The sequence below is a fragment of the Protopterus annectens genome, chromosome 1.part1 (assembly GCF_019279795.1).
Source record: "Protopterus annectens isolate FY-2018-M chromosome 1.part1, PAN1.0, whole genome shotgun sequence".
NCBI lineage: Eukaryota > Metazoa > Chordata > Ceratodontiformes > Protopteridae > Protopterus > Protopterus annectens.
Genome location: NC_056726.1, coordinates 1,009,935,349 through 1,009,957,904, shown reverse-complemented (window position 1 = coordinate 1,009,957,904; position 22,556 = coordinate 1,009,935,349). Strand labels below are relative to the sequence as shown.

Sequence of the window (22,556 nt, the reverse complement as noted above, 5' to 3'; positions counted from 1 at the left end):
GAAGTTATGTACCTACCATAACGTTCCATGTTAGTTGTCTTCATCTCGCCTTCTTCTTGCTGGATGGGTTCGGAGCCGATCCTCGGCTCCGACTCGGCACTAGCTTTAGCTCGAGAACTCCTTTTACCAGCTCGAGGCAACCCTATATCCCATGATGCAAGGCGGAACTACCTCAGATCTCGTTTGGCAGCTAACTAACCCTGCTAAAGACTTATCCTAATATAATTAGGAACCATGGTTCCTAAAAGAAGTCCTCATAACCATGCTCCAGAGGAAGCAATCTAATAGGAACTCTCCAAGATCTGTCCAGGCCAGGGGGAAGGAGGGTGACGAAGAAGAAGGCGAGATGAAGACAACTAACATGGAACGTTATGGTAGGTACATAACTTCTAAATGTTAAGTTGTCAATCTCGCCTTCATTCTTGCTGGATGGGACCGGCCCCTAGCACCTGTATCCCGGTGGCTCAATGGAACAGACTCTTGAGAACAGTGGAACCAAAACTGGCCCTATCTCTGGAGGCCAAATCCAACTTGTAATGAGACACAAAAGTATGAGGCGTGGCCCAAGTAGCTGCTGCACAAATAGTGTCAATGGGAAGTCTATCCTGAAAGGCTACAGAAGTGGATAGACTCCTGGTCGAATGAGCTTTTGGCTTAGAAGATAGTTGTTTGCCCTTAGAGAGTACACATAGGAAATGGTGGAAGTCAACCATCTAGATAAGGTCACTTTAGATACTGGAAGACCCAACCTGCTTCCTGCATAGGAGACAAACAATTGGTCTGATTTTCTAAGTTGTTTAGTCCTATGTAAGTAGTACCTGAGCTGACGATGAACATCCAAAAAATGCAGCTTCTGTTCAGCTCTGTCAGAATAGTTAGGAAAGAAAACTGGTAGATCAATAGATTGGTTAATATTGGCTTGAGATACAACCTTGGGAAGAAAGGAAGGGTTAGTCCTGAGCGAAACCCTATCCTTATGAAACACCAGATAAGGTGAACGAATACAGAGGGCCTGAATCTCAGAAACTCTTCTTGCAGAAGTAACAGCCAGCAAAAATATAGTTTTCCATGTCAACAACTTTAAAGAACACGTGCAGACGGTTCGAAAGGAGGTAGAATTAGGGATGCCAACATTAAGTTCAGATCCCATTGCGGAGGAGGATGTTTCACAGGCGGTTTTAGGAGAAAACTCCTCTCAAAAGGCTTTGCATAACCTATGAGACATGATGTTATTGTCCTGCAAGCCAACATGAAATTTGGAAATAGCAGCCATTTGTACTTTGACTGTAGATGATGACGAACCTGAATGAAAAACCTCCGCCAGGAAATCCAAAACAGAATGTATAGGAGCGGTGAAGGGATCAATATTTCTGGCGTTTGCCCAAATAGAAAAACGACGCCACTTGCTAGCATAAACAGTTCTAGTGGACGACTTTAAAGAAGACACTAAAATGTCTCTGACTGAGTCAGAAATCATTGGTAGCCTGGCTAGGGAAGGAAGTGGAGCAACCAAGCAGTGAGGTTGAGAGAATGAATGGCTCGGTGCTGCTGACCCGACTGGTGGATCAAAAGATCCGGAACTGGGTCCAGATGCCAGGGCTGCACCAGAAGGTGACGATGTAGAGACGGAAACCAAATTTGTCGAGGCCAATATGGAGCAATGAGGATCAATTTGGCTCTCAAAACGGTGGCTTTCTGAATGACTTGTGGAATCAATGGAAAGGGAGGAAAAGCATAAAGAAGTCCCCGAGGCCAATCCTGGGTTAGAGAGTCTCTCAAGGGTTGGCCTGGAAGAGGAAATAGTGTGAAGTAATCTGGGCACTTGTTGTTTTGAGGGGTAGCGAAAAGATCGCAACAAGGAGTGCCCCACTTCAGAAAAATCTGACCCACTACAGACTGATTGAGAGACCACCGTGAGGCATCAGAATAGATCTGCTTAGCCTGTCCGCCAATAGGTTGGACCTGCCGCGGATGTGCGTTGCTATCAGAAACCGCTGAGAAGAGATCGCCCATTGCCAAAGTCTGAGAGCTTCTCGACATAAGGGATAGGACCTGGTTCCGCCCTGTTTGTTGATGTACCAGACCACGGACATGTTGTCCGTCTGTACTGCAATAGTCCCTGTGGGAAGAAAGTCGTCGAGGGCTTGCAACGTTAAAAGCACTGCTCTCATCTCCAGGACATTTAAGTGCAGGTGGTATTCTATGGGTTGCCACGTCCCGTGGACCATCCTGCCCTGATAATGCCCCCCCCCCCACCCGATCAGAGAGGCATCCGTGGTGACTGTGGCAACTGGAGGAGGGGGAACAAATGGTCGGCCCTGCTGAAGAAGAGGGGAAGATACCCACCATCGTAGATGAGCCCTGCAAGACTGTGTCACTAAGATCTCGTGTCTCATGGGCAGATCGTGGTAGGACCACTGCGTGAACAACATCCACTGCAGGAGACGCATGTGGAAGCGAGCTAGTGGAAGAAGAACAATGGCTGCAGCCATTAGGCCTAGAACCTTCAAGACAAACCTGGCTTTGACCTTGTTGCTTTGTAACAGAAGCTGAACAAATTTCTGATGTCCAGAATCCTTTGATTTGTTAGTCTGGCTAACATTTTGACGGTATTTAACTCTGCGCCTATAAAGGTGATAGATTGGCAAGGCAGCAGAGAGGATTTTTCGGAATTCACGAAATTCTAGACTCTTGCAAAGCTGTAAGGTGTAATCTCTGGACCAAGAAGCTGATCCCTGGAGGTGGCGGAGAGGAGCCAGTCGTCCAAATAAGGAAACACTTGGAATCCTCGACGTCTCAGGTGAGCTGTGACCACCGCCATGCATTTGGTGAACACTCTGGGGCTGAAGTGAGGCCAAAGGGCAGTGCTCTGAATTGGTAATGACTGGCTCCCAGCCGAAAGCGGAGAAACCTTCTGGAGCGCCTGTGAATCTTTATGTGATAGTACGATCCTGAAGGTCTATCGAGCACATCCAGTTGTCCTTGCCCAGAAAGGGCAGAATGGATTGCAGCGTGACCATCCGAATCTTGCCTTTTGACAGACTTGTTTAGTCTGCTTAGGTCTAGTATTGGTCTCCAATCTCCGTCCTTTTGGGGACCAAAAGAATCTTGAGTAGAAGCCGGATCCTACTTGGTCTGCCGGCACTGTTTGGATGGCTCTTTGCCCAGGAGTTTTAAACTTCCTGTTTTGCCAAATCCTTTGACCGGGTGAGATGTCTGGAAGGGATTGTAGAGGCACGGAAACCTTCAAGGGGATTTTGTAACCCTCGGATATAATCGACTGTACCCACTTCTCTTGTGATAGGGATTGCCAGGCTACTGGGTACAGCGAAATCCTTCCCCGACTGCCTCCAAGGGTGGACAGTCGGGCAACACCTCAGGGATGCTGAAAGGGCTTCAGGAAGAGGCTCCTGTTGCCCTGGTTCTGAGGACCCCCCTGCCTCTAGGGCGTCTGCCTATTATTGTTACCCCTCTGCCTCTAGGGGTAAACTGACCACGGTGTCCGTGTAGCTCCTTGGGCTTTACGGAACCACATCTTCCCCTTCTGACCCTTGGGATATGGTCTAGAAGGAGTGGAAAACTGACTCCAACGGCAGAAAGAGTTTTACCGCCTTGTTCACATCTGGTCAAAGTATCCTTCACCTGAGGTCCGAACAAAGCCGAACCGCTGTCAAAGGGGTGTTGGTGAAGGACGCCTTAAAGGGGTCCAAAATTACACAGCCGCATCCAGGCTTGGCGCCTAAGAGCAACACCTGTGCCTGCGGCCCTACTCGCTCCATCGGCTGCATAAGATATGAGCCGCATGGAGGAGTTAGATATCGAATTCAGGATAGCTAGCTGAGAGGCAATCTTTCCTGAGCCCCAGCAGCTGAAGGATCCTGGACTACTTCCCCAGTTCCTTGAGAATATCTGAAGCCTGGTGAAGTGACAAAGGTAATTCAGCCGAACGCATTGCAAAGGTCGCTGAAGAAAACATCCGCTTCCATACCTGTCCATGGTCCTAGAATCCTTATTAGGAGGATGGACAGGTACTGAAGGATCCGCCAGTTCCTTCTTAGTGGCCGCCACCACCATAGCATCCACAGAGACACCTTTGCACAGGATCTGTTTGTCCGAAGGGGCCGGGATGAATTTGGATGGTCTCCTGCGGACAGGTTCCACGGAATCTGGGGTCGCCCACGCCTTCCCGAGCCACTACCTGCATGAGTGGGTCGAAGGCGGAGACACCCAGGAGGTGGAGGGTCGGGATGCAAAAGCCTCCAGGTATACCGACTCATCCTCGGAGGGGGCAATGGAGGGCCAATTCCCCCTCTGTTTGAGGAGCTCAAGGATGTCTGAAATGAGACATCCTCAGAGGGGACCGTGGGGAACCCTCCGACTCATCTAAGTCGGTATCAGATGTAGTAGACTCAGGGAGTCTGTGTGTTTCCTCTTACCGCCCTCTTCCGAGGGGTTCACCTGCAGGGTCAGGAGAAACCTCGGAAGAGGAGGAAATTCCCAGTGGGGAAACCTGGGGCGATGGATCCCTGGGCCTGAGAGCAAGAGGCTGGCAAGAGGTTTCTGCAGGCACTGATGAGGGAGGAGCTAGAGGATAGACCGCTGACCAGGCTCAGAGGCCAGGACACTCCTCATCACCTCAAAGGCTCCTCTCCCGAGACCTGAACACACCCGCCCAAGAAACAGGAATGGTCGGCTCCAAGGAGAGAGAAGGCTCCGAGGCAGATGTCGGGCGCCGAGCTTACCAGCCGGCCCGAGAGGGAGAGCGCGGTCGCACAAGGGTCCGATGCCACCAGCCCCCTCGGCGCCGACAGGCGAAACCCGACGACCGGATTCCTCCAAGGAAAGTCTCAAGGAGGAGATCGGAGCCGAGATGACGGAGCCAAGGATGTATCGCCCGCATCAAACAGTCGCTGTCCCAAGAAGCCCGCCCAACTCTGGTGTGGAGTCGGAGGAGGAATCTCAAGAATTGGGGCTGTCAAGTCTGTTGAGACGGGCTATGGAGCATTTGGGCCAGTGCCTGAGACTTCAACAGCCTGCTTACCACCCTCTCCAAATCGTGGTCAGACAGCCTGGAAGATCTCCAAGATCGGCTCCGATGGCTCGGCTCCGACAAAAGAGGAGACCCGAGCCGAGTGGATACTTAGTATCGGGGACCGATCTCTTGCGGGCGAAGCCATCGGAGCCAAGTCCCTTGAACCCCAGATGGAGCCGAGGATCTCGCCCCGATACTGGATAAAGTGTCGGCTCCAGCCGAGCCGACAAAGCAACAGTAGTCAGGGTATCGGAGCCGGCCGCACCGAACCCACTACTCTGGCAGAAGAAGCATCGGTTCCAGCCGGAGCTCGCACCGGAGCCACCAAGGAGGCTTGGACACTGTAGCCTGAGCCTCGGTGGCTTAAGAGGTTTTCCTGCCTGCTTGGGAGGAGAACCTTCAGGTTTCAACAAACCTCGGAGGATCAGTTTGTTCCTCCTTTCCTGCAGGACTCGCTGGCTAAAGGCATGACACAACGCACAGGAGTCCTGCAGGTGCAAAGGCCCCAGGCAATACACACAAGAAGTGTCACCGCCTGTCAGGGACATTTTCTGACAGCACTGGTCACACTTCTTGAAGCCTGAGACCTTGCCTTCCTTAGACATCCTAACAGGATATACACACACAGTCCCCACAAACACACAACTTAATCCCTACACAGACACACAGGAAGGAATAACTTGGGGAACTAGGCCTGACTAAAACTTTCACTGAAAAACTATATTAAAAGTTTAAAAAGGAAGGGAATAGGGTGGGCTGTACTAAATACAGGCTAACCTGACACTGAAGGAAATTAAACCCCTGACTAACTTTTTTCTTATTTAACAAGAAAAACTTACCTCAGCTGGCAAAGGAGACCTCTTTCGCTAAGCGGCAAACGAGATCTGAGGTAGTTCCGCCTTGCATCATGGGATATAGGGTTGCCTCGAGCTGGTAAAGGAGTTCTCGAGCTAAAGCTAGTGCCGAGTCGGAGCCGAGGATCGGCTCGAACCCATCCAGCAAGAATGAAGGCGATTGACAACTTAACATCTAAATTTAGATTCCAGGGAGGAAGAGATTCCAGGGAGGAAGAGTTTCTCTTATCGGAGGTCTTAATAGGGTAGTACCTCTTAGAAAAACCTTGCATAACCTATGGCATATATTGGCACCCATTTCTCCCATATGGAAATTTGAAATGGCAGCCAACTGAACTCTGACAGTAACTGCAGCTGCTCTTTGGTCAAATGTTTCAGTGAGAAATTCAATAATCTTTGAAATGGGAGCAGTAAAGGGATCAACTTGATTTTGCCTGCCCAACAAAAAAAAAAAACTCTTCCATTTACTAGCATAAAGTCTCCTAGTAGTCTGGCTTATGGGAGGAAGTCAAAATGTGCTGAACTGCAGGGGAAACATCAGGAAGCCTGGCCAAGACCGAAGTGGAGACACCAAGCTGAGAGCTTGAGAGTTTGAATGGAAGGATGGAGAGTCCAACTGATGTCAAGATCTGGCACTGGGTCCAGGATCCAAGGCTCCCCTTGCAGGCGAGGCCAAAGGAATGGGAACCATGTATGACGAGGCCAGTAAGGGGCAATGAGGATTAAACTTGCAAGCCAATGACTGTGCTTTCTGAAGAACCTTGGGGATCAAGGGAAAAGGTGGAAAGGCGTAAAACAGCCCCGGAGCCAATGTCGTGAACAAGTGCATCCCTGGGTGACTGTCCCAGTGGTGGACTAGGGCAAAGCAGCTGCTGCATTTGTTGTTGAGGGGTGGAAAACCGATCGCAGCTTGGCTGGCCACATTTGCGAAAGATCAAGTCCGCAACTTCCTGCTTCAGGGACCACTCGTTGGGCATCAAGATGGCCCGGCTGAGCTTGTCCGCTATCACGTTGGATTTGGTACTCGTGTTCCTGCCATGTCCCTTGAACAGTCTGTCCCAGATAACCCCCACCCTATCTGGGAAGCATCAGTGGTCACTGTGGCTACAGGTTGGGAGGGTAGAAATGGCCTGCCTTTTGTCACCATAGGGAAGTGAAGCAACCACTCCAGATCCTTTTTGCAGGATTCAATGATTAGAATCTGATATGACATGGGTAAATCCTGGAATGACTAATGTGCAAATAGAAGCCACTTTAGAATTCTCATGTGGAAGCGGGCCATAATGGAGGAGAGTGACTGCCGCTACCATAGAACCCAGTGCCTTGAGGACGAATCTTGTTTGAATCCTCTCGTGTGAACAGTATGAGAACTTGGGGATGGATCATTAATACTCTTTCGAGGCAGCTTTGCTATCATGGCCCTTGTGTCTAAATTTGCCCCTATAAAGGTAATATATTAAGACAGATTTTTCATAGTTTAGGGTGATCCCAAGTTGAGAACAAAAGCAGATTGTGTATTCCCTTGCCCTGATTAGTTGATGCTCGGTGGTGGCAGTAAGGAGCCAGTCATCTAGATATGGAAACACCAGGAATCCTTGACGCCTCAGGTGAGCCGCAAAGAACAGTTGTGTACGCTTAGGAAAAAATTTTTTGGCCAGCTTTCCTCCCAAAGGTGCTGCCAGCTGAGACTTGCTTATGGAAAGGAGGAAGTCATTGGGTTTGTTTCCTGTATTGTTGTGCACTGTCTTCGCCACCTCTTGGTGCTGGAGTTTGCCATTGCCTGCCTCTATATGATCCTTGTGATTGTCCTCTGCCCCTTGAGCGCCTGTATCTACCTCTTTGGGGCTTGTCCGTGGCTGGAAAGGACCAGTTTTTAGAAGGCCAATTTCTGCTAAAACGTGGTGGTTGAACCTGCAGAAAAGCTTTGACAGATTGCATAGATTTGGCTTTTTCTTCCATTTTCCGTAGTATCTCCTCAGCATTAGTACCAAATAGCACATCCTTTTGTAAAGGAGCATCTAATAGTTTAGCTTTCACATGATCAGGCAAGATTTGTTCCCTAAGCCATGGATGTCTACGAATAACTGATCCTGTAACAGCAGCTCTACTTGAGGCCTCTAGGGCATCATAACCACATTGTAAGGTGTGTTTACCCACTTGTTCTGCACTATGCATATCCTGCAACCCTTTCAAATCTGGTTGTTCAGGTTGAGACATTTTATTTCTTAATTGTGATAACAGAAACTGCTGATATTTAAGCATATGAAACTGACAATTTAAGGCCCTCATGGCTAGGGTGGCCGAGGTATACACCTTTTTTCCCCACCTTTCTAAGGATCTAGACTCTCTTTCGGAAGGTAGTGGATTCTTAGCAGTAGAGGCCTTCATTCCCTTGGGGCCTTGAGAAATGGTTTCAGGGTCAGCATTATGGCTTTTGTACAGAAATTGGTGAGAGTTAGGAACTCTGTAGTACCTATCAGGCTTGACTGGGGCAGGAGGCAGGGAATCCGGATTAAGGCAAGCCTCCAAATAAACATCATCCAGGACGTCCAAGACAGGAGGAATAGCCAGAGGTCTGTGTTGAGGTAACAAAGAAATTCCCAAGTCTTTTCTTGGAATCAGAAAAGTCTTGGCCTTCCCAATGGATGCGTTCCCTCAAGGTGTGCAAGGTTTCCCCAAAAGAAAAATCCTCAGGAGGAGATACAGAGGGAATGGACTGCTCCGCATCAGAATCTTCAAAGGGGAGAAAGAGTGTTCCTCTACATCAGAATGATCTGAAAAATGGAGCCCTGATCCAAGAGGGAGAATCTTCCTCCACTCTGGGTCTCTTGTCTGGAGGGGTTGGGAACCCTGATAAGAGTAATTAAATCCTCAGCCATTTTAAGCATCTGCTTTTAGGCATGGGGCCTGGAGATGGGCCCTATGCAACAGGCCTCTTGGGATGCCTGGCTGATTTGGACTTGGTAAAGGCCTTAATTGAAAAGGAAGATGAGGGTCTAAAGACACCATGGGTGGAAGTGGACCTGTCCACATTAGGAGGCTCAACGCTCACAGTGGCTTCGGTGGTTGTAGTCTGGGTATGGGCCGAGGTACCTGCGGTCTCGGTTACAGAAGACCCCGCCAAAGAAGTGTCGCCGGTAATCAGGGACTGCATAGGCGTCTCGCTGAGAACCGGACCACGTGTAGCCGGTTTTGGCGTGGCGTCGGTGGGGACCGCGGACCTCGCATGTCGGTCTTTGTCCTTGCGTTTTTTGGACAAAACAGTAGTCTGAGTATCCGACGACATTTTATAATCAAAGGCTTTACCGAAAAAGTGTTGGGCGAACTCCGCCCGACGCTTAATAGTGAGCTTATTGAAAGCGCAAAAGCGACAGCCCGAGACGTCGTGGCCTGGGCCTAAACAAGGTATGCAGAGGGAATGGAAATCCTTATGCGGTATTTGCTTCCCACAAGAAATACAACTGTTAACTTTTTCTGACATCGGTCTGAGGCAAGAAAAATTTCTAACGGGTAATTTAGCTTTAATGAAGACTTGGTTTCCAATTTTTCAGAATTCAGGAGCTGGCCGACCGGCACTTGCGAACTGCTTCTGCTTCGGGCACCGCGCGGCAAAAAAGACTGAAGAATATGGCGTCGGCTGTGTTTTATATACCCCTGTCGCACTGACGTCAGGGAGGAGAGTGACGACAACAGACGCCGGACCAAGACTTTGGAATTCGCCAACCGAGGCTCGCCTGACGGCAGAGAACCCATCTGTGATTACTGCAGCTGTATGCACGATGAACATCATACCTTGGGTAAGAAAGAGGGGTTGGTTCTGAAAGAAACCCGATCTTTATGGAAAATCAAGTAAGGGGGACGAATAGATAAGGCCTGTAATTCTGAGACCCTTCTAGCTGAGGTAATTGCAACCAAGAAAAAGGTCTTCCAAGTCAGAAACTTGAGTGGACAAGAAGCAGACTGTTCGAAGGGAGGAAGAATCAAAGAGTCTAAAATTAGAAGTTATGTACCTACCATAACGTTCCATGTTAGTTGTCTTCATCTCGCTTCTTCTTGCTGGATGGGTTCGAGCCGATCCTCGGCCCGACTCGGCACTAGCTTTAGCTCGAGAACTCCTTTACCAGCTCGAGGCAACCCTATATCCCATGATGCAAGGCGGAACTACCTCAGATCTCGTTTGGCAGCTAACTAACCCTGCTAAAGACTTATCCTAATATAATTAGGAACCATGGTTCCTAAAAGAAGTCCTCATAACCATGCTCCAGAGGAAGCAATCTAATAGGAACTCTCCAAGATCTGTCCAGGCCAGGGGGAAGGAGGTGGGACGAAGAAGAAGGCGAGATGAAGACAACTAACATGGAACGTTATGGTAGGTACATAACTTCTAAATGTTAAGTTGTCAATCTCGCCCATTCTTGCTGGATGGGACCGCGTCCCTAGCACCTGTATCCCGGGTGGCTCAATGGAACAGACTCTTGAGAACAGTGGAACCAAAACTGGCCCTATCTCTGGAGGCCAAATCCAACTTGTAATGAGACACAAAAGTATGAGGCGTGGCCCAAGTAGCTGCTGCACAAATAGTGTCAATGGGAAGTCTATCCTGAAAGGCTACAGAAGTGGATAGACTCCTGGTCGAATGAGCTTTGGCTTAGAAGATAGTTGTTTGCCCCTTAGAGAGTACACATAGGAAATGGTGGAAGTCAACCATCTAGATAAGGTCACTTTAGATACTGGAAGACCCAACCTGCTTCCTGCATAGGAGACAAACAATTGGTCTGATTTTCTAAGTTGTTTAGTCCTATGTAAGTAGTACCTGAGCTGACGATGAACATCCAAATAATGCAGCTTCTGTTCAGCTCTGTCAGAATAGTTAGGAAAGAAAACTGGTAGATCAATAGATTGGTTAATATTGGCTTGAGATACAACCTTGGGAAGAAAGGAAGGGTTAGTCCTGAGCGAAACCCTATCCTTATGAAACACCAGATAAGGTGAACGAATACAGAGGGCCTGAATCTCAGAAACTCTTCTTGCAGAAGTAACAGCCAGCAAAAATATAGTTTTCCATGTCAACAACTTTAAAGAACACGTAGCAGACGGTTCGAAGGAGGTAGAATTAGGGATGCCAACATTAAGTTCAGATCCCATTGCGGAGGAGGATGTTTCACAGGCGGTTTTAGGAGAAAACTCCTCTCAAAAGGCTTTGCATAACCTATGAGACATGATGTTATTGTCCTGCAAGCCAACATGAAATTTGGAAATAGCAGCCATTTGTACTTTGACTGTAGATGATGACGAACCTGAATGAAAACCTCCGCCAGGAAATCCAAAACAGAATGTATAGGAGCGGTGAAGGATCAATATTTCTGGCGTTTGCCCAAATAGAAAACGCCGCCACTTGCTAGCATAAACAGTTCTAGTGGACGACTTTAAAGAAGACACTAAAATGTCTCTGACTGAGTCAGAAATCATTGGTAGCCTGGCTAGGGAAGGAAGTGGAGCAACCAAGCAGTGAGGTTGAGAGAATGAATGGCTCGGTGCTGCTGACCCGACTGGTGGATCAAAGATCCGGAACTGGGTCCAGATGCCAGGGCTGCACCAGAAGGTGACGATGTAGAGACGGAAACCAAATTTGTCGAGGCCAATATGGAGCAATGAGGATCAATTTGGCTCTCAAAACGGTGGCTTTCTGAATGACTTGTGGAATCAATGGAAAGGGAGGAAAAGCATAAAGAAGTCCCCGAGGCCAATCCTGGGTTAGAGAGTCTCTCAAGGGTTGGCCTGGAAGAGGAAATAGTGTGAAGTAATCTGGGCACTTGCTGTTTTGAGGGGTAGCGAAAAGATCGCAACAAGGGTGCCCCACTTCAGAAAAATCTGATCCACTACAGACTGATTGAGAGACCACTCGTGAGGCATCAGAATAGATCTGCTTAGCCTGTCCGCCAATAGGTTGGACCTGCCGGGATGCGTTGCTATCAGAAACCGCTGAGAAGAGATCGCCCATTGCCAAAGTCTGAGAGCTTCTCGACATAAGGGATAGGACCTGGTTCCGCCTGTTTGTTGATGTACCAGACCACGGACATGTTGTCCGTCTGTACTGCAATACTCCCTGTGGGAAGGCAGTCGCCGCGGGCTTGCAACGTTAAAAGCACTGCTCTCATCTCCAGGACATTTAAGTGCAGGTGGTATTCTATGGGTTGCCACGTCCCGTGGACCATCCTGCCCTGATAATGCCCCCCCCACCCGATCAGAGAGGCATCCGTGGTGACTGTGGCAACTGGAGGAGGGGGTACAAATGGTCGGCCCTGCTGAAGAAGAGGGGAAGATACCCACCATCGTAGATGAGCCCTGCAAGACTGTGTCACTAAGATCTCGTGTCTCATGGGCAGATCGTGGTAGGACCACTGCGTGAACAACATCCACTGCAGGAGACGCATGTGGAAGCGAGCTAGTGGAAGAAGAACAATGGCTGCAGCCATTAGGCCTAGAACCTTCAAGACAAACCTGGCTTTGACCTTGTTGCTTTGTAACAGAAGCTGAACAAATTTCTGGATGTCCAGAATCCTTTGATTTGTTAGTCTGGCTAACATTTTGACGGTATTTAACTCTGCCTATAAAGGTGATAGATTGGCAAGGCAGCAGAGAGGATTTTTCAAATTCACGAAATTCCTAGACTCTTGCAAAGCTGTAAGGTGTAATCTCTGGACCGAAGAAGCTGATCCCTGGAGGTGGCGGAGAGGAGCCAGTCGTCCAAATAAGGAAACACTTGGAATCCTCGACGTCTCAGGTGAGCTGTGACCACCGCCATGCATTTGGTGAACACTCTGGGGCTGAAGTGAGGCCAAAGGGCAGTGCTCTGAATTGGTAATGACTGGCTCCCAGCCGAAGCGGAGAAACCTTCTGGAGCCGCCTGTGAATCTTTATGTGATAGTACGCATCCTGAAGGTCTATCGAGCACATCCAGTTGTCCTTGCCCAGAAAGGGCAGAATGGATTGCAGCGTGACCATCCGGAATCTTGCCTTTTTGACAGACTTGTTTAGTCTGCTTAGGTCTAGTATTGGTCTCAATCTCCCGTCCTTTTGGGGACCAAAAAGAATCTTGAGTAGAAGCCGGATCCTACTTGGTCTGCCGGCACTGTTTGGATGGCTCTTTTGCCCAGGAGTTTTAAAACTTCCTGTTTTGCCAAATCCCTTTGACCGGGTGAGATGTCTGGAAGGGATTGTAGAGGTACGGGAAACCTTCAAGGGGATTTTGTAACCCTCGGATATAATCGACTGTACCCACTTCTCTTGTGATAGGGATTGCCAGGCTACTGGGTACAGCGAAATCCTTCCCCCGACTGCCTCCAAGGGTGGACAGTCGGGCAACACCTCAGGGATGCTGAAAGGGCTTCTCAGGAAGAGGCTCCCTGTTGCCCTGGTTCTGAGGACCCCCTGCCTCTAGGGCGGCGTCTATTATTGTTACCCCTCTGCCTCTAGGGGTAAACTGACCACGTGTGTCCGTGTAGCTCCTTGGGCTTTACGGAACCCATCTTCCCCTTCTGACCCTTGGGATATGGTCTAGAAGGAGTGGAAAACTGGACACCAACGGCAGAAAGAGTGTTACCGCCTTGTTCACATCTGGACAAAGTATCCTTCACCTGAGGTCCGAACAAAGCCGAACCGTCAAAGGGGTGTTGGTGAAGGACGCCTTAAAGGGGTCCGCAAAATTACACAGCCGCATCCAGGCTTGGCGCCTAAGAGCAACACCTGTGCCTGCTCTACTCGCTCCATCGGCTGCATAAGATATGAGCCGCATGGAGGAGTTAGATATCAATTCAGGATAGCTAGCTGAGAGGCAATCTTTCCTGAGCCCCAGCAGCTGAAGGATCCTGGACTACTTCCCCAGTTCCTTGAGAATATCTCGTTGAAGCCTGGTGAAGTGACAAAGGTAATTCAGCGAACGCATTGCAAAGGTCGCTGAAGAAAACATCCGCTTTCCATACCTGTCCATGGTCCTAGAATCCTTATTAGGAGGATGGACAGGTACTGAAGGATCCGCCAGTTCCTTCTTAGTGGCCGCCACCACCATAGCATCCACAGAGACACCTTTGGACAGGAACTGTTTGTCCGAAGGGGCCGTGATGAATTTGGATGGTCTCCTGGGGACAGGTTCCACGAATCTGGAGCCACGCCTTCCGAGCCACTACCTGCATGAGTGGGTCGAAGGCGGAGACACCCAGGAGGTGGAGGGTCGGGATCCAAAGCCTCCAGGTATACCGACTCATCCTCGGAGGGGTCAATGGAGGGCCAATTCCCCTCTGTTTGAGGAGCTCAAGGATGTCTGAAAATGAGACATCCTCAGAGGGGACCGTGGGGAACCCTCCGACTCATCTAAGTCGGTATCAGATGTAGTAGACTCAGGAGTCTGTGTGTTTCCTCTTACACGCCCTCTTCCGAGGGGTTCACCTGCAGGGTCAGGAGAAACCTCGAAGAGGAGGAAATTCCCAGTGGGGAAACCTGGGGCGATGGATCCCTGGGCCTGAGAGCAAGAGGCTGGCAAGAGGTTTCTGCAGGCACTGATGAGGGAGGAGCTAGAGGGATAGACCGCTGACCAGGCTCAGAGGCCAGGACACTCCTCATCACCTCAAAGGCTCCTCTCCCCGGAGACCTGAACACACCCGCTCAAGAAACAGGAATGGTCGGCTCCAAGGAGAGAGAAGGCTCCGAGGCAGATGTCGGCGCCGAGCTTACCAAAGCCAAGCTCCGAGAGGGAGAGCGGGTCGGACAAGGGTCCGATGCCACTAGCCCCTCGGAGCCGACAGTGGAAACCCGACGACCGGATCCCTCCAAGGAAAGTCTCAAGGAGGAGATCGGAGCCGAGGATGACGGAGCCAAAGGATGTATCGGCTCCGGCATCGAAACAGTCGCTGTCCCAAGAAGCTCCGGCTCCGAACTCTGGTGTGGAGTCGGAGGAGGAATCTCAAGAATTGGGGCTGTAGCCAAGTCTGTTGAGACGGGCTATGGAGCATTTGGGCCAGTGCCTGAGACTTCAACAGCCTGCTTACCACCCTCTCCAAATCGTGGTCAGACAGCCTGGAAGATCTCAAGATCGGCTCCGATGGCTCCGCTCCGACAAAGAGGAGACCCGGAGCCGAAAGTGGATACTTAGTATCGGCGGGGACCGGGATCTCTTGCGGGCGAAGCCATCGGAGCCGAAGTCCCTTGAACCCCAGATGGAGCCGAGGATCTCGCCGATACTGATAAAGTGTCGGCTCCAGCCGGAGCCGACAAAGCAACAGTAGTCAGGGTATCGGAGCCGGCCGGCACCGAACCCACTACTCTGGCAGAAGAAGCATCGGTTCCAGCCGGAGCCGGAGCCACCGGAGGCTTAGACACTGTAGCCTGAGCCTCGGTGGCTTAAGAGGTTTTCCTGCCCTTGCTTGGGAGGAGAACCTTCAGGTTTCAACAAACCTCGGAGGATCAGTTTGTTCCTCCTTTCCTGCAGGACTCGCTGGCTAAAGGCATGACACAACGCACAGGAGTCCTGCAGGTGCAAAGGCCCCAGGCAATACACAAGAAGTGTGACCGCCTGTCAGGGACATTTTCTGACAGCACTGGTCACACTTCTTGAAGCCTGAGACCTTGCCTTCCTTAGACATCCTAACAGGATATACACACACAGTCCCCACAAACACACAACTTAATCCCTACACAGACACACAGGAAGGGAATAACTTGGGGAACTAGGCCTGACTAAAACTTTCACTGAAAAAACTATATTAAAAGTTTAAAAAAGGAAGGGAATAGGGTGGGCTGTACTAAATACAGGCTAACCTGACACTGAAGGGAAATTAAACCCCTGACTAACTTTTTTCTTATTTAACAAGAAAAACTTACCTCAGCTGGCAAAGGAGACCTCTTTCGCTAAGCGGCAAACGAGATCTGAGGTAGTTCCGCCTTGCATCATGGGATATAGGGTTGCCTCGAGCTGGTAAAAGGAGTTCTCGAGCTAAAGCTAGTGCCGAGTCGGAGCCGAGGATCGGCTCCGAACCCATCCAGCAAGAATGAAGGCGAGATTGACAACTTAACATCTAAATTTAGATTCCAGGGAGGAAGAGATTCCAGGGAGGAAGAGTTTCTCTTATCGGAGGTCTTAATAGGGTAGTACCTCTTAGAAAAACCTTGCATAACCTATGGCATATATTGGCACCCATTTCTCCCATATGGAAATTTGAAATGGCAGCCAACTGAACTCTGACAGTAACTGCAGCTGCTCTTTGGTCAAATGTTTCAGTGAGAAATTCAATAATCTTTGAAATGGGAGCAGTAAAGGGATCAACTTGATTTTTGCCTGCCCAACAAAAAAAAACTCTTCCATTTACTAGCATAAAGTCTCCTAGTAGTCGGCTTATGGGAGGAAGTCAAAATGTGCTGAACTGCAGGGGAAACATCAGGAAGCCTGGCCAAGACCGAAGTGGAGACACCAAGCTGAGAGCTTGAGAGTTTGAATGGAAGGATGGAGAGTCCAACTGATGTCAAGATCTGGCACTGGGTCCAGGATCCAAGGCTCCCCTTGCAGGCGAGGCCAAAGGAATGGGAACCATGTATGACGAGGCCAGTAAGGGGCAATGAGGATTAAACTTGCAAGCCAATGACTGTGCTTTCTGAAGAACCTTGGGGATCAAGGGAAAAGGTGGAAAGGCGTAAAACAGTCCCGGGAGCCAATCGTGAACAAGTGCATCCCTGGGTGACTGTCCCAGTGGTGGGACTAGGGCAAAGCAGCTGCTGCATTTGTTGTTGAGGGGGGGTGGAAAACCGATCGCAGCTTGGCTGGCCACATTTGCGAAAGATCAAGTCCGCAACTTCCTGCTTCAGGGACCACTCGTTGGGCATCAAGATGGCCCGGCTGAGCTTGTTCGCTATCACGTTGGATTTGGTACTCGTGTTCCTGCCATGTCCCTTGAACAGTCTGTCCCAGATAACCCCCCCCCCCACCCTATCTGGGAAGCATCAGTGGTCACTGTGGCTACAGGTTGGGAGGGTAGAAATGGCCTGCCTTTTGTCACCATAGGGAAGTGAAGCAACCACTCCAGATCCTTTTTGCAGGATTCAATGATTAGAATCTGATATGACATGGGTAAATCCTGGAATGACTAATGTGCAAATAGAAGCCACTTTAGAATTCTCATGTGGAAGCGGGCCATACGGAGGAGAGTGACTGCCGCTACCATAGAACCCAGTGCCTTGAGGACGAATCTTGTTTGAATCCTCTCGTGTGAACAGTATGAGAACTTGGGGATGGATCATTAATACTCTTTCGAGGCAGCTTTGCTATCATGGCCCTTGTGTCTAAATTTGCCCCTATAAAGGTAATATATTAAGACAGATTTTTCATAGTTTAGGGTGATCCCAAGTTGAGAACAAAAGCAGATTGTGTATTCCCTTGCCCTGATTAGTTGATGCTCGGTGGTGGCAGTAAGGAGCCAGTCATCTAGATATGGAAACACCAGGAATCCTTGACGCCTCAGGTGAGCCGCAAAGAACAGTTGTGTACGCTTAGGCTGGTTATTGGGGGAGAATAAGTAATAAGCCAGGCTGCAAGATTTAGGGTTTGCAGTAGCGGATGCAAGATCTGTCCCCCCTGCTGAGAGAGCAGGGTTGGGTTCTGGTGTAGATGCCAGGGTGGCACTGGTGACAGGCTGCGCAGGAGTGGGTACCAGTGGTGGAGTGGCCAGTCTGGGGCAATCAGAATTGTCCTTGGTCTGTCCCATCTTATCTTGAGCAATACTTTTGAGAGAAGGGGCAGAGGGGGAAGGCATAGATTGAGAGATTTATCCACTGGAAGGATAGGGCATCCACTTTCCAGGCTCTGCTGTGAGGAGTCCTGGTGCAGAATTTGCTGAGCTGGTGATTGCAGAGGAAGGCAAATAGATCCACCTCTGGGATCCCCTATTTCTGAACCAGAAGGCTGAAGGTGCTGGGCTCTAATTGCCACTCGTGTGGGTCTAGGAGATTTCTGCTTAAGTAGTCTGCCAGTGAATTTTGTTTTCCTGGCAGGAATTGAGCTTGCAGATGGACCTGCATGTCCAAGGCAGTGTTCCACAAGGCCATGGATAGTCTGCAGAGTGGGTAAGAGTGGGTTCCCCCCTGTTTGTTGATGTACCACATAACTGTGGTGTTGTCTGTTTTTATTAGCAGGTGTCCTGGTGAGAGTAGGGATCTGAAAGCTGTCAGAGCATGCTGAACAGCTAGCAACTCTTTTTGGCTGATGTGCAGATTAATTTGATTTGGGCTCCAGTGGCCCTGAATGCACTTGCCGTCAATTTGTGTCCTCCCAGGCATAGTTTGATGAGTCTGTGGTTATTGCTGGGCAGCGTGAATAAAGGGCAGTCCTTTGTTGTGGTTGCATGCTGCTACCCACCAAAAAAACTCTGTCCTTAGACAGGGTATGACAGGAATGACGGTTTCCAGGTCCTGAGAATGTTGGCACCAAAGACTTCAGTACCACTGAAGTTTCCTCATATGCAGTCTGGCTTATGAAATTAGTAGGATGCATGAGTCCATGAACCGTAGAGCCTGCAGGATTTTCCTTGTGGATAGCTGGGTTCTGGTGGCCATTTGTAATAGTCTGTCAGATAGGCTTATTTTTCTGGAGTGAGGAATGCCATCTGGGATGCTGTCTCCCCAAGCTTGCTCCCAGGAATACAATCTTTTGACAGGGAATGCCATCTGGGATGCTGTCTCCCCAAGCTTGCTCCCAGGAATACAATCTTTTGACAGGGGACAAGTTTTGATTTCTTCTCACTGATGGTGTACTCCAGGGAGGTTAGAAGGTTTTTTTTTTACAAATGTCAGGTGCTGCAACAGCATTTCCTGACTGTCTGCCTGAATCAGGCAGTCAACCAAGTAGGGGTAAATTGGGATATTTCTCGGTCTGCAGTAAGCAATGGCTGGAGCCAGGCATTTTGTGAATACTCTGGGAGCAGTGGATAAGCCAAAGGGAAGTGCAGAGAATGGATAATGCATAGATCCTGCCCAGAAGCGTAGATATTTCCTGCATGGATCCCTTATATGGATGTGCAAATAGGTTTCATTTAAGTCTAGGGTGACTAACCAGGCATCCTTGGCTAGCATAGGTAGAAGATGCCGCAGAGTAAGCATTTTGAATTTTGGTAACACCAGGATGGTGTTGATAAATGAAAGATCTAGGATAGGGAGCCAAGTGCCCTCTTTTCTGGGTACCAGGAAGAGTCTTGAGTAGAATCCTTGACCTGTCTGTTCCGCAGGAAAGTACAGCTGTGTACACTTACCATAAATGTAGATGTTAGAGTGTATTCACTGTTGCAAGTCATTACATTTGGGTAATCTGCTGGCAGGTTGCCCTCAGTCGGCCTGAATAACAAAGTCTTGGGTCCTGCGTCGGTTGCTGTCTCCTCTTCCATGACGTCAGGTTGTCAGGGGTATAAAACATGCAGCGGACACCATTTTAAACAGTTTTTCTTGCCCCAGATGTCAGGTGCCCCCCACATGGAGAGCAAAAATATACTATAAATATATACATGCACTTTAGAACACATAAAATTTACCTTCAACTAAAAGCAAATGCACCACAAAGGCTTTTGAGCATAGTAAAGGAAAGAAGTATAGAAAGGGGGCTGGCAGGTGGGTAACCCAGACTGCAACAGTGAATACACTGGTACATCTACCTTTATGGTAAGTGTACACAACTGTACTATGTTCTTCGTGTTTCACTGTTGCAGTCATTACACATTTGGGTAGAATCCCAAAGCTATGGTTGGGAGGATGGAATTCTACAGCATTAGGAGCAGCTATAAGGCCCTGCAGGACAGCAGTGGCAAAGTCTGCTCTGGATTTAGAGAAGAGAGGTAAATGCTAATGTTTGGTGAACGTATGAACTGAGCTCCAAGCAGCAGCTTCTAGAATGTCTCTGTTAGGAACCCCAGTGAGAAAGGATGCAGAAGTAGATGCAGCCCTAGTGGAATGGGATCTGATCCCCTTGGGCACAGGTTTACCATGGTGCAAGTAGCAGAAACAAATACAATGGCTTATCCGTTTAGAAATAGTCTGCTTTGATATAGCCTTCCCCTCTGATCCTGCAACAAATGTCACCAGTAGTTGCTCAGACTTTCTTAGAGATTTTGTCCTGTTTAAGTAGAATCTTAGTTGTCTGTGTACATCCAATGAATGCAGAATCCGCTCCCCCTTGTTCTGTGGGTTTGGGAAAAAAGTTGGCAGGTGAATGGTCTGGCTAAGAGCCACACTGGATACCACCTTAGGCATAAAAGAAGGATTGGTCCCGAGGGCCACCCTGTCCAGGTAAGAGATGATGAAAGGCTCCACTGCCATGAGAGCCTGTGGGTCTGAAACCCTTCTAGCTGAAGTGACTGCCAAAAGAAAGGCGGTCTTCCAAGAAAGAAATTTTATATCTGCAGTAGCTGCTGGTTCAAAAGGAGGTAGGGTGAGTTTTTCCAGCACAAAATTGAGGTCCCATGCAGGAGTTGGCACTCTCCTGGGAGGCCTTAAATTTTTGGCCCCTCTGAGGTACTGCTTTAGCAGAGGATGAGAAAAGAGGGGAGGCTCTGTGTTGTAATGAGCCGAGATGGCAGAGGCATGGATTTTTATTGAAGAAAAAGATAGACCCTTGTAAAGCATCTCAGTTAAGTATTGCAAAATCTAAGGAATATTGGGCTTTGCTGTGTCTATTCCTTGTGCTTGGTTCCAAGCACAGAATCTCTTCCATTTATCAGCATAAGATTTTCTAGTACTAGGTCTTCTGGCTTCCAAAATGACATCCATTACAGGTTTACTGAGAAATGTGATTGGTGAATTTAGTTAAATTAGCCATGCTGCAAGATTTAGAGTTTGGAGCTGAGTGTACAGAATTTGATAGTTCTGCTGAGACAATAGGTGAGGTGTTTGAGGCAAGTACCACGGAGGAAGATGTGACATATTCCTTATAAGTGGGTACCAGTGTTGGCAAGGCCAGTCTGGAGCAATTGTCTGACTTTTAGTAAGATCTTGGAGAGTAGAGGCAGAGGGGAAAAGGCATAGACTGATAGGTTTTTCCAGTTGAAGGATAGAGCATCCACTTTCCATGCTTTTTTGTGATGAGTTCTTGTGCAGAACTTGTCCAACTGATAGTTTTGGGCAGAGGCAAATAGATCTATGTCTGGGCTTCCCCATTTTCGTGTTAACATGCTGAAGATTTGTGGATCCAGTTTCCATTTGTGCAGGTCCATAAAATTTCTGCTTAGGTAGTCTGCCAGAATATTTTGCTTTCCTGGCAGGAATTGAGCTTGAAGATGTATTTGGTAAGTCAAGGCTGTGTTCCACAAGGCCATGGCTAGTCTGCAAAGGCGGTACGATTGGGTACCCCCCCTGCTTGTTTATGTACCACATAACTGTGGTGTTGTCTGTCTATCAGTAGTTGTCCTGGATGAAGGAAGTCCTTGAAGGCTGTCAGAGCATTCTGTACAGCTAGCATTTATTTCTGGTAGATATGCAGATGCATTTGGTTTGGGCTCCATTTGCCCTGAATGCATCTCCCTGCCAGATGGGCCCCCCAAACATAGTCTGATGCGTCTGTAGTTAAGGTTTGGGTGGCAGGGGGCAGAATGAATGGCAGTCCCTTGTTTTGGTGACATACCTCTGCACACCAAAGGAACTCCTGTTGCAGGCAGGGAATGAGAGGAATTAGAAGTTATGTACTCACCATAACGTTCCATCTGAGTAGGTGTATTCATTTGTCTGCAACCTGTGGGGTTATGGATCCGATATCGGATCCGAACCGGCATGGTTTACCAGCTATGGATCCGAGCTCTCAGCTCCTCCCCTCACCCATAATGCCCTGCTCTACCCTCATGACCTCAGATCGAGTTTGCCAAAAGCAAGAACACCCTAAAAAAAGGGTAACAGAACATATGCAGGAAACTGAAAGGCCAGGGGGATAGGAGGGCGGGATGGTTGCAGACAAATGAATACACCTACTCAGATGGAACGTTATGGTGAGTACATAACTTCTAAATCTGAAGTAGGAGATTCATTTGTCTGCAACCTGTGGGACAGAGTCCCCAGCTACCTGAATCTTGGGCGGCCATCATGGAAGGATATTCCGGAGCACCGCGGAGCCAAATGATGCTCTACCCCTAGATGCAAGATCCAACTTGTAGTGGGAAATAAAAGTATGAGATGAAGCCCACGTGGCTGCTGCACAAATATCATCTAGAGGAATCCTAGCCTTAAAGGCTGCCGAGGTAGAGACTGACCGGGTTGAATGGGCGTGTACACCCTCCGCAAAGGGCCTTCCTGAAGCTTGATAAGCCAATAAGATACATTGTGAAATCCAGCGAGACAGAGAGACTTTAGAAATTGGCTTGCCCAAATTAAATTTAGCAAAGAAAATGAACAACTGGTCGGATTGCCTATGACCAGCCGTCCTGTTTAGATAAAATCTAAGTTGCCTGTGAACATCTAAGGAGTGAAGCTTGTATTCACCTTTGTTTTCATATTTAGGAAAGAAAACAGGGAGGTTAATGGATTGATTAATGTTTGCTTCAGAAGCTACTTTAGGAAGAAAGGACGGGTTGGTCCCGAGGTAAACACGGTCCGGATGAAAGACCAAGTAAGGAGGTTTAGCTGATAATGCTTGGAGCTCTGAAACTCTCTTGGCC

At 48.8% G+C, this 22,556-nt stretch overlaps 1 protein-coding gene across 1 annotated transcript in view; it reads right to left on the bottom strand.

The window, feature by feature from the left end:
* The window catches only part of CYTH2 (cytohesin 2), a 1,422,969-nt gene that overhangs the window by 1,173,478 nt on the left and 226,935 nt on the right, over positions 1–22,556 (bottom strand). The window lies entirely within an intron of this gene.